At 33.9% G+C, this 11,295-nt stretch overlaps 1 long non-coding RNA gene across 1 annotated transcript; it reads left to right on the top strand.

Annotated features, from left to right (window-relative positions):
* Positions 1-326: 326 nt before the first annotated feature.
* On the top strand, positions 327-736 carry LOC115986332. The gene is made up of 3 exons (XR_004090693.1): positions 327-362; positions 452-572; positions 658-736. It is a non-coding gene; the product is annotated as an uncharacterized LOC115986332 (long non-coding RNA).
* Positions 737-11,295: the final 10,559 nt, after the last annotated feature.

The raw sequence follows: 11,295 nt of genomic DNA, 5'->3' as shown, positions 1-11,295 counted from the left end.
ATTGAAGAAGAGATGAACATCAACAGAAGAACCATAAGTGAAATCAAAAAAGTTATGTGGGACTCTGATAATGAGGTAAGAAAAAAATATACCTTCAACAATAACATTGTGTCCTTAGCATTGCTTTATGTACTTTAGACTTGCTTTTACAAAATTTAACTATAAAATTATAAATTGATTGATATTAAATTCAATTTCTAGGAAACGATCTTTACCTGTCAAGGAAAGATTATAAACATTGACATAGATCGTTTTGGTTGGTACTTTATCTCTTGCAAAGTATGTCGTAAAAAGGTCAAGTCAAAAGATGAATTTTTATGGTTCGACAATTGCAACAAAAAGGCATGCTTCCCAATCCCAAGGTACACAAAATGAAAATGTTTACTTTTTATATTAAAATACACAACAAATAATATGATATTAATATTATATATTTCATTTCTTTTATCAGGTATAGAATTCAATTAAAGGTTAAAGATAGCTCAGGAATGGCCACATTCATTTTATTTGATTCAGAAGCAGAAAAATTACTCAACATATCAGCCAAAGACCTTTTGAATAAATCTTTAGAGGTGAGAAAGTCGAAGATAAAATTAATATTTAATATTTACTAAACTTTACTTCAGTGTACAATTTGAAAAATGTTACTTTTGTTAGGAGCCCGATGAAGTCATCCTTCCTGTGCAAATAGAAAATCTGAAAGGAAAACAATTTGTTTTCCAAATACAACTAAATAAGTATAATATCAACTATGGATGGGAATTCTACACTGTCAAGAAACTTTTTGACTCTTTTGAAGAAACTGACAAAGCAATTCAGCTTGATAAAATGACAGAAGTAAGTATTATTTAATTTAGCAAAATTACAAATATGATATTTAAGATGTATATGTTGTAATACATTCCTCAACCTGTTCTATTGTTAGGTTTACATCAGTGATACTTCAAATGAATGTAGTAACAACTTATCAATTGAAGAAGATGGTGATTGTACAAAATTTCAAAAACTTGATGTTCAAACCAATGTGCAACTCACACCAATATCTGTACTCAAGGAAAACAAAAGGGCATATTCAGGGACTACTGCAAAGCTACAAAGGAAGAAGATACAAAAAACACTTTAAGGTTGTCTTTCAATCTCTAAGATTTTCTATGCACAATTTGGTTTTAATGAATTTGTGATTTTGATACTAAAGACGTATTGGAAAAAAAGGAAATTTTTTTGCTTTTATACACAATTTGGTTTTAAAGAATTTGTGATTTTGATACTAAAGACGTATTGGAACAAAGGAATTTTTTTTGCTTTTATGCACAATTCGGTTTTAAATTGAAACATAGAGGAATTAAACTCTTATATTTAGTTATTTGAGGATTTCTTTTAGTATAGCGTTAACTATTTGTCTATATACATTTAATTTCTAAATATTGTAGTATTCTCTTTACATTTAAAAAACTCATGAGACTCAATTTGAATTGTAACTTATCATGTTTAAATAATTTATTTTAAATTTTAAGTAATTAATATTTGCATTGGTATGTTGTTGAGATTCAATAGTTGTGTCTTTAAAATCAAGAGGAATTGAAAAATAATATCTAAACTTCAACGTTTTTTAAATATAATGAATGCATTAAATATTTAGTGGAAGACATAAAATAAATGAAATTGAAAAATAAGAATGTGCTACCAGAGAATCGATGCTGAATTCCAGTAGCTAATGTCACATCATTTGGAAAAAATTGGTAGCTTTCTCGTGCATCGCACGGGTTAGCGACTAGTTGGTAATAAAATCAAAGAGTCAAGTGACCAATCACACCTTAGAAAAAATGACTCAACTAGTAGTCCACTCACACGCACCAAAGGGTCTTACTTCACATCACCCAAGCCCGTGCACCGCCCCTTCGGGGGCAGGGGCACGTGCTTAGCTGCACAGGGTGGTCTACCCCAGCAAGGTCTCGACAATAGAGAGAGAAATATTCCACATGACTCACACACACAAATAAAAGAGAGCTTGGCTTTAATTCAAGCAAAGCATATTGCTTTCTATCCAGATGGAGAGAAATCAATACTTCACATCACTTTATTCTACTTCAGTAATTTACTTCTTTACTTTTTATTTGTCCACGAAACATGCAAGGAATTTCTTATGACCGCATAAAGGAAGAAATATTCCAGATAACATTATTCTAATCCACTGACTTACTTCTTAAACTTGTTTGTCTACGCAACAAGCAAAAAAGATCTTACAACATGAACAAAGCCTTCCAGAACACGTTGCGCAACTCCTCAAGCAAGGACTTTCTTACCACGTGAACAAAGCAATATTCCAGATCACTTTACGCTACTCCAGTCATCCAGTGATATACTCCATTGTTTCTTGGTCCATCGACACGCATCGATTCATGACAACAACAAAAAGAAAATGAAAATTCTCTAAACAAATGTATTGTAACTAGGGTTGTAAATAAACCAAATCATTCATAAACAACTCGAGTTCAGCTCGATAAAAAACTCATTCATGTTTATTTGTTTATAAATAAACCAAACTTGAGACTTAGTTTTAGACTCGTTTAATAAAAAAGCCGAGCCCAAGCAAAAAAAATTTGTTCATGAACAAACTTGTGAGTTATAAGGCTCGATACAAAAAAAAAGCCGAGTATAGACTCATTTATAGGCTTGATATATGTTTGCTAAATAAACTCAGTACATATATCTTAATAATGACATGGATCACTTGGAATTACTACCATTTACCTTAATTTTTTACATCCATCTAAACTGACCAAGAATCACTTTAGACTTTAGTTTCATATATATATATATATATATATATATTTTATCAGTGGGCCATGTATGGTCCTCCCTCATCCATCATCTAATGTAAAGTTATGAAACATGTTAGTCATTTCCCATTCACAATAGTTACGAGCAAGTATTTTTCTAGTTTTTCACTATCTAATCTAGCTGTAAAAATTATATTTTAAACAATTGTTGAAACTATAGACAAGGAAGGATGAATTGATGAATTTAATTATAAAGTTGTAATTTGAACAATGGCTAATCATAGGTGGGACTCTAAGCATGATAAAATGAGTATGCTATTTTCATATTGGATAATATAATTTTGTTGGATCTCAAGCTCAAAAGCTTGATCTGACCTCAAGTTTGAGCATGATATTAAGCTCAAGTTTGGCTTAACTAATTAATCAAGCCAAGTTAAGCCAAGCTCAAGAATTTCCGACTTTCCCACGAGTTCAAACTCAAACATTTTTTTAGGCTCGTCTCGAACTCGATCCAATCTTGAACTTTTGACTTTTAATGAATAGCCAAGCTTGAACATGCAATACTTAGCAAAGCTCGACTCGTTTACAACTCTAATTGTAATAAGGGAAGGCGCTTGAGAAACCTCTATCTCCAGAAATTTAGCAACAACCTCAGCATTAGGCCATTCAGCTTGTCGGGTTAGTATGATAATTTGATTCTTTATATAAAATCAATATTGGTTTGGTTAGTATTAAGTCATCAAGTTATATATTGAACCATTTTTGTTGGGTGATTCTATATTAAGTTAAGTTGCATGATTTATTGAGAGATTCTGTTTGAGATTTAATTAATTTTCCTATTTTTTTTTTTTTTTTTTTTTACACTTTGGTTTTCCATAAACAAATTGATATTTTCTAGTACAAAATTATAATATATATATATATATATATACAAATAAAAAAATATTATATACAATAAAAAAATAAAATAAATTTTAAAGCCTACAATATTATTGGTAAAATTTGTTGTAGATATTTTTACAAAAACCAAAAACTAAAAATTTTAAAAAAAAAAATCCAAAACTAAAATGGTTATGTGTCACAATAAGATTAAGTGGATTAATCATATTATTGATTGAAAAGTAGATGTAAGAAAAATATAAATAAAAAACTTAATTAGTACTTTTGCATTTTGAAAGGGAAAAAATAGAATTTGAATTAAAAAAATTAATATAAAAAGTTTAATAAATAGAATGAAATGATATTAAAATAATTATAAAAAAACCAATTTTTTTTTTTTTTTTAGCCTCAAATTATATCAACTCAACTTGGACTCTGTTCATGATTTAATACTTGATATTGGTTAAATAAGTAACTCTAAAATATTTTGTATAATTCTCCTATGGCATTCATTTCATGATAATTGTTTTTTAGCATTAGACCAATACATTAATTGGTTTTACCCGTGTGATGTTATGCTTGCCTTGCTTGCTTTGTGCCACTTGTTTGGCTTTCTTTGCTTCTTTGCGTTCTTGCATGCTTGCCTACATGTTCATGCATGAGTCCTTGCTTGCTTATGTCATCAAGCCTAATTTCTACTATCTCATGCAAGTTCACACCCGTCTATGATACACAAGACCCCAAGTCCCTTTCGGAATTCTGCTTGATGGCACGTATATTGTCCATACTCCAATCTCATGGAACTACAGACACCTGTAGACACTCAATTTTGCACCCATGATTTAGTTAAGGAGAATGACTTGAATGACCATCCATGTACCCTAAAGATCATAATTACATCACATGCATCCATATGTTCTTGTGTTACATGCGTCATTTTGTCTTTGCATTACATGCGTCAGTTCATTCATTGGATATTATAAAAATGATCTTGAGATTCTAACAGTCGCAATGGCATTTTCGGTTTCCGAATCAAACCATCAAATTGAAAGATATCGCATGATTAAGTTCGCACGGTCAACATGCATTGTGTCTAGGTAGAGTCGACCACACATGATTAATTTAAATTAATTCTGATTGGTTAAGCAATTAAAATTAATTAAATAATTTTGTGATTGGTTGATAATTAGTGTTTAAGATAGGGACGCATGCATAGGAATAAAAGGGAAGATTGGATAACAATAAAATTTGTGGATAATGTGAACTTTATCAAGATTTATTTTAGGGTATTTATCTACAAGATAATTGTCCTTAAAAGCCTGAATTATCCAGAAAAGAGATAATAAAAAAATCATGGACAGAGGATGAAAACATGTCTAGGTACAAGGACCGGCCAAAAAACCCTAGAAGAGGAGTCTAAACGGCACCCGAACACGAAAGAGTGTTCGGTGCCCAAGGGCCAATTCAGCACTTTTGGAGTCCCGTATAGCACTCTAAAAGGGCCGAATTCTCACCTTTTGGGCTTTGGCCCAACGACCTTCAAGTGATGATAATGCACATCCTTTTCAATATTTTTGCAAAAGGATGCGTCCAGATTCACATCCTAATTGTCTGTACCTATATTTTAGAGTCTTTTGGCCTCTATAAATAAAGACTAAACCTCATAATTCAGCACCTTTTTTTTACGCTCTGAGAGGCATACATTTTGGGCTTTCAAACTGCTCATATTTTCTAATTTCCTCTCTGATTTTCTGTTGAAGCTAGGGTTTTTAGGTTTCAAAGATAATTGAATAAGTTTCTTTGAACCCTAAAACATCCTCTCAAGTAGAAGAGTGCTCATGCAGGAGGTTACTTTCTAAATCCTTTTATTTTTATGCTTCTCTTATCATGATGATGTATGTTTAATTGTTTCAAATATTCATATTTAGTTTATGAAAATATGTTCTTAATTTATTTATTGTTGTTATAACCTATTTCTTAGTTTTAAAGATCTGCATGTAAATAACTCTTTGTTTTTAAAATAAAACAAATCTGCATCTTCCTTAAATGTAGATTTGAACTTTTCTTCAAAATAAAATGGATTTGCATCTTCCTTAGATGCAGATCTGAACTTTTCTTCAAAATAAAACAGATCTGCATCTTCCTTAGTTGCAGATCTGAACTTTTCTTCAAAACAAAACAGATCTGCATCTTCCTTAGATGCAGATCTGAACTTTTCTTCAAAATAAAATGGATCTGCATCTTCCTTAGATGTAGATCTAAATTTTCTTTAATCAAAACTGATTTGTATCATCTTTAGATATAGGTCTGATTTTTTAATGCATCCAGATTTTTGATCATGTATTGTTGTGTTTATGTTTGTTTTCTTTAATTCATGTTGCATGAATTTAAATTATAAGTGAAACTCTCTTCTTAAAAAATCTTTTTCATTCTTTTAAAACATATTAAAAACAGATCTGATTTTTCTATTGTCAAAAACCTTTTTTTATTATTATCATAAAATGGATTTGATATTTTACAAACCAAAAAACCATTTCTTTTTTAGTTCTAAAAAAACAGATCTGATACTTTTTCAAATCAAAAGACTTTATTTTATGTAATAAAAACATATTTGAATTTTTATCTTCAAAAACCACTTTTTTTCTACGTGCTACAAAACAAATCTGGTATTTTAACAAATTAAAATCAATTTTTTTTTTTTTTTTTTACCAACCAAAACAGATCTGAATTTTTTTTTTTTAAACAAAAGAAGAGACTTCATTCATAAATAAATTTGTGTGATTTAATTTTTTCACATGTTCAACATATCATTCATGACATGCATAAAATGGTACATTAGTCACAAGAGTCTAGAAGATGGGTGCCTAACACCTTCCCATTCCGTAACCTAGCCTCCAGATTTAGGTCTTTGGCTAAGTAGATCTAGCCTTGTCTTTATTTATTTTAGGTAGAATGTAACTAGGACAAAATGCCATGTATTTTGGTAGTTTGTAACTAGGACCCAAAGCCATGTAATTTTTCAAATTTTCAAACATGTATTTTTTTATTCAATCAATGAGAATGGAACATATTTATTTATTTATTTATTATTTTTTTTTTTGTATAAAAAAAATAAGTAGTGACTCCATGCCACTTACCCCAAAAAAGATAGGCACCCAATTTTGTCGGTCTCTCACAGTGGCGACTCTGCTGGGGACGTCGAGGGCTGAGCTTCATATTAGACTTAAGTGACCAAATATGTACCTTTGTTTTGCATGGTCTTGCATGATATAGTTGTTTTTTTGTTTATTTATGTTTGATGGGATGTTGTATGATATTTTGGTGTATGATAAATTGTTGTTTGTATTGTGTGTTAAAAGCTTTCCCTAACTGTCATAGTGTGTGCCATCCAAACAACAATGTATGCACCCCTTTTCAACAATTTTGTGGTGATAGTAACCATTGATCACCGGTCTTCATTAGATTCGGGTACCTAGTGTTGAACTCACCAACTTATAGCCCAAAGTCACTGGATCATTTCCTGTTGACTGTAAAGGACAAACCATGTCATTTGGACCAACGTAATGTTCATTACAGTACAAGTTGGGAGGTGTAATGTCCTAGCTATGGGAAACAATAAAACAATAAACCCACCCTACAATATAATGACTTAGAACCAACCTTCAGGTCGGTTCCAGTTAAAACTGCATTGCATGTTGTGTGTGTTTGTTTTGGTTGATTGATGGATGTGGATGGGGTCATAGTTTTGATTAACCCGACCAAGCCCATAATTAGGGGAGAATCTAGTCAAGATCTGAAGGAAGGCTGCAAAGAGAACCTAAGCTTGACACTTAAGCTTGTAGCTCTAGTTCCAAGCCTGTCACTCCCATCACAATACTGAAGCCTTCGAGCATAGAAGAAACTCCATTGCTACAACATCACAACCCCATCTTTGACCTCCAAGACAGCTCAAGCCTTAAGAAGTTTAAAGCTCCTAGCAATATGGCAGAAGAAGGAGAACACCCAAACATAAAGGAACCCATGAACACCCAAGAGCTACTCAATACCATTGTAGCTAGTTAGATTCAGCTAAGGGAAGATATGAACCATATGATGCAACAGTTTTAGAATTTGAAGGGTAATCAAGAGGAGGACAAGACTGACCATGATCCACCAGCCGTGGAAAGTGAGAAGAAGATCAATGAGAGGATGAATAAATTGGAGGAGATTATTAGAAAAGCCTGTAAGATGGAGGAGCTAATGGACTACGATTCTCTCTCCCTATTCCCTAATGCAAGGTTGCCACCCAAATTCAAAATGCCAACCCTAGACAAGTTTGATGGGACCAGCTGCCTAAAGTCCCATTTGAAGATGTATATGAGGGCTATGCAACCCTTAAGCGTGACCTAAGAAATACTTGCTCAAATGTTCCAAAACACACTGACTGGAGTCGCTCTTAGGTGGTTCCTTAACCTGGATGATGCAAGAGCAAGAAGTTGGGAGGACATATGCCGTGAGTTTCACAAGCAATACAAGTACAACATGGAAGTGGACATTACAAGAAGAGACCTTGAGACTACCAAGCAAGAGCTAAAAGAATCCTTCTCTACTTTCATTACCAAGTGGAAAGCCAAGGCCGCACAGATGATGAGTAGACCGAGTGAGGAAGAACAATTAGCCATGGTTGCAAAAAATTTATTGTCTGTATACCATAAGTATTTGTTTGCACAATATTTTCCCAATTTTAAAGCTTTAATTGCTGCTAGAACCCAAATTGAGGATGCTATAAACAATGATACTATAAAGATTGATGACCTTCCAAGGTTTAGAAAGAATGTAGGTCTAGTTCTAAGGCTGCAAAAATTTTTAATATCTATAAAAATGATCCTTATCAATTGATTGCACCCATTGCACTTGTGCAAGTACCATAAGGGCCTAGACCTAAGAAAGAATTTCATGAGTTATACATGCCTATGAGCCAAGTGTTTGACAGGCTAAAAGCAAAAGGGTTACTGAACCCCATAGACACAAGACCAATTCCAAACCCTTTGCCCTCAAGGTTTGATGTGAATAAAAGATGTGCCTACCACTAAGTCCCTGGTCATGACACTAACCATTATTTCACCCTTCGTCATGCAATTCAAGACTTAATAGACAATAAGGTGATTGCACCGCCTACAAGGCCTAGCATCACAAACAATCCCTTGCCCAATCACAACTTTGGGAAAGGACCAAGGATCAATTGTTTGATGACCGAAGAAGAAAACAAGGAAGACCCATCTATCTTAATCTATGACCTACTAGAGTGCTTCATGATGACATGGGAAGAATTAATGGATATATGATATATGGAATGAAATACTAGAACCCTAGAACTACCCAACATCCACAAATGAGGGGAAACACTTCAAAACCCAATCAAATAATCAAGCACCTACATACGGGGGGAGACACTTTGAACCCCAATCAAGTAACCCAACATCTGTAAATGGGGGAGACACTTCAAACCCCAATCAAATAATCAAGCACCTAAATATGAGGGGGGGGGGGGGGAGACACTTCAAACCCCCACATTTGTGACCGACAAGCCCATAGATATGAAGATTGAAGAAGAAGATACGGATTATATAGATGTAAATCCCACGGTACTGATGCTGAGGGAAGAAGGAGCTTACTGGGAGCCACCTGCCATTATGGAAGCCAAGATTGACTTGAAGAACTGGGCATAGGAGGGAACTGCCCACCCCATGGAGGACTCTGTGAGGAAGATCAAGACCGTCAAGTTAGTCACTTTTGCCAAGAAGATCAAGACTGCCAATCTAGTCACTCCTACTAAGAACATTGTGTCTGTTCCTATTGAGTCTATTTCTGCTAGTGTTTCTATTCCTGTTAAGTTGGTTTGTGATAGTTTTCTAGTTGAGTCTGTTGAGTTTGTAGAGTCTGTTAAAAACTCTTTCCCTTTTAATATGATTTTTTATTCTACTTATTTGATGGCTTTAAATGTTTTTATTTATGAAATTGGTAAAGAAACTCTTAATAATAAGGAATTAAAACATGGATACCTAGAACCTATAAAAGAAGAAACCCAACCCATTAACTTGGGAACTAATGATGATCCCAAAATGATCCAAGTGGGCAATACCCTAAGCACTTCAAAGAAAGATGCATTAGTGGCATTACTGACAGAATTTAAAGAGGTCTTTGCCTGGTCATATGAAGACATGCCTGGGATTAATACTGATATTGTACAGCATTACATTTCGACAGATCCAACCATGAAGTCAATCAAACAAAAATTGAGAAGAATGAAGCCAAAGTGGACTATCAAGATCAAAGAAGAAGTTGAAAAACAGTAAAATGAAGGATTCCTAAGAGTGATCAACTATCTAGAGTGGTTAGCTAATGTGGTTCTGATACCAAAGAAGGATGGGAAGGTCTGAATGTGTGTAGATTTTCGATATCTGAATAAGGCCAGTCTAAAAGACAACTTTCCTTTGCATCACATTGACGTCTTGGTTGACAACACAGCAGTGTATGCGTTGCTCTCATTTATGGATGGATTTTCAGGATACAATCAGATTAAGATGGCTCTAGAAGATATGGACAAAACCTCCTTTATCACTCCATGGGGGACATATTGCTACAAAGTCATGCCATTTGGCCTTAAAAATACTGGTGCTACTTACCAACGAGTAGCCACCACTTTGTTGCATGATTTGATCCATAAAGAAGTAGAAGTTTATGTTGATGACATGATAGTGAAGTCCAAAGACCGTGAAGGGCACATACTGGCTTTGAGGAAGTTCTTTGAAAGAATCCAGTTCTACAAGTTATGGTTGAATCCAAAGAAATGTACTTTCAAAGTCACATCCGGAAAACTGTTAGGGTTTATGGTAAGCCAAAGGGGAATAGAAGTTGATCCTGACAAAATCAAGGCAATTGTAGAGATAAAGCCTCCAAGAACTGAAAAGGAGATCTGAGGATTTATGGGGAGAATACAGTACATTAGCAGGTTCATAGCTCAACTCATTATGACATGTGAACCAATCTTTCGACTGCTCAAGAAGGAGGTCCCAATATTGTGGAATGAACAATGCCAAGAAGCCTTTGAGAAGATCAAGAGTTATCTGATAAAACCACCAATACTTGTCCCATCGGTACCTAAAAAGCCATTGTTGTTGTATCTCACCACTACAAATACAACAATGGGAGCTCTACTTGCTTAATACCTAGAGGAGACTAGAAAGGAGAATGCAATTTACTGCATTAGCAAGAAGATGTTGCCTTATGAAGAGAAGTATTCACCATTAGAGAAGATATGTGTGGCACTTGTATGGGCAACCCGTAAACTCAGACACTATATGCTTGCTTATAAGGTCTAGTCGATTGCAAGAATAGATCCTTTGAAGTACTTAATGGAAAAACCTGTGCAAGATGGGAAGATTGCTAAATGGCTTTTGCTTTTGTTAGAATTTGATACTAAGTACGTGACTCAGAAGTCTGTGAAGGGGAGAGCAATTGCTAATCACTTAGCCCATTGTTCACCAAAAGAAGCTGAAAAGATTCAAGGAGATTTTCTGGATGAAGACATCATGGAGATGGAAGTAGAATTATGGAAGATGTATTTTGATGGAGAAACAAATCAAAATGGAAGTGG

Source organism: Quercus lobata, chromosome 4 (assembly GCF_001633185.2).
Source record: "Quercus lobata isolate SW786 chromosome 4, ValleyOak3.0 Primary Assembly, whole genome shotgun sequence".
Lineage (NCBI taxonomy): Eukaryota > Viridiplantae > Streptophyta > Magnoliopsida > Fagales > Fagaceae > Quercus > Quercus lobata.
Note: the sequence above shows the minus strand (reverse complement) of the source record. Positions and strands in the feature narration are given on the sequence as shown.